This window comes from Gossypium hirsutum, chromosome D06 (assembly GCF_007990345.1).
Source record: "Gossypium hirsutum isolate 1008001.06 chromosome D06, Gossypium_hirsutum_v2.1, whole genome shotgun sequence".
Lineage (NCBI taxonomy): Eukaryota > Viridiplantae > Streptophyta > Magnoliopsida > Malvales > Malvaceae > Gossypium > Gossypium hirsutum.
Genome location: NC_053442.1, coordinates 34253181 through 34254726, shown reverse-complemented (window position 1 = coordinate 34254726; position 1546 = coordinate 34253181). Strand labels below are relative to the sequence as shown.

General features: G+C 39.1%; 1 non-coding gene across 1 annotated transcript; it reads left to right on the top strand.

Annotated features, from left to right (window-relative positions):
• The first annotated feature begins 1224 nt into the window (after positions 1 to 1224).
• Positions 1225 to 1331, top strand: LOC121218998 (small nucleolar RNA R71). The gene has a single exon (XR_005915478.1). It is a non-coding gene; the product is annotated as a small nucleolar RNA R71 (small nucleolar RNA).
• Positions 1332 to 1546: the final 215 nt, after the last annotated feature.

The window sequence follows — 1546 nt, the reverse complement described above, 5'->3', positions numbered from 1 at the left end:
TATGCACTGCATTCCTTTGTCAGAGCTACCATCTAAAATTCTTCAAGTCTTCATTTCTGGGATATGATATCCTTCATGAATTTAACGTAGTTTGGCATCTTCTCAAGTGCTTCTACCAACGGGATGTTAATATGAAGTTACTTGAGTACATCTAGGAATTTCTTGAATTGGAATTCCTGCTTCTGCTTTTGAAGTCTTTGAGGGTAGGGTGCTGGAGGGTTCTTAACTTGAATTGGTTGATTCGTCTTTTATGGCAATTCTGCATCTAAAAAAGTTGTTAGTTTATTGAAATTGACTGGTTCAGAATTTACCTTATCTGGTTTTGTAGGTTCTGGTTAAGCTAGAATTTCAACACTTGGTTGGACTTCCACTTTATTTCGAGCATCAGCTTGTTCTTCTTCAACTTCGACAGTGTTGGGCTCTAACATTTTTCCACAACTAAATGTCAATTTTTTACAATGCTCTTTCCCCGAATTTCTCTGGTTCTCTGTATCACTAGGCAAAACACCTTGTGGTCGGTTCCTAAATTTAGTTGCAAGCTGGCCCATTTGGTTTTCCAGGTTTTTCACTGTGGCTGGTTAGCTTTGGATTAAGGCATAATTTTCACTATGTATTCCTTCAACAGGTTTTCTAAGCTATTGGAAGGTTTAACTTGAGGTTGTTTCTGAACTTGTTGGGTAAATATAGGTGGCTGGGTCAGTCTAGGTTATGCATAAGTGTTACTGGGTCCAGCCCCTTGGTTACTCCAAAAGAAATTGGGTGGTTTCACCAAGATGGGTTATCAAAATTAGATTGTAGTCCTTGCCTTCCTCAGTTCTGGTTCTAGTTACCCATGTAATACACGGATTCTAGGTTTGATGGGAATTCTTTGAACCAGTGCCCTTCCCCATAATAAACACATGCTACATTTTGAATTTATTCAGTGGCTGAGCTACAAACTTATTAAACCCATTAGTAGTAAAGTTTTTAAGCATCGAGGATATCAAGCATACCTAAGATGCAAGTGAAATGAGAGCGTCCACTTCATGTACTGCAGCGGCTCGTCTTCCTGATGCTACTCGATTGGTTGGCAATTGATAATTTTTGCTGGCAATCCTCTATATGATTTCATAAGCCTCGTTATAAGACTTAGAAAGGAGAGCACCATTAGCAAAAGCGTCCACTACCATCCTCGTGTGAGCATTGAGACCATTATAGAACGTCTCTAATTGGATGCAATAAAGGATTTCGTGATGAGGGCATCTTCGTAATAGTTCTTTAAATCTTTCCCATGCCTCATACAAAGATTCATCATTCGTATGTTGGAAGGTAGTGATCTCATTCCTCAACTTAACATTCTTGCTAGGTGGGAAGTACTTCGTAAGGAATCTTTCTACTAACTCTTGCCATGTGGTATTGGAATTTGGTGGCAATGAGTTCAACCAGGCTCCACCTCTATCCCGTAGTGAATATGGGAACATCTTTAATCGTAATGCATCTTTGGGTACTCTAGCTAATTTGAAAAAATTGCTCACCTCCATAAACAATCTTAAGTTAAGGTGAGGAT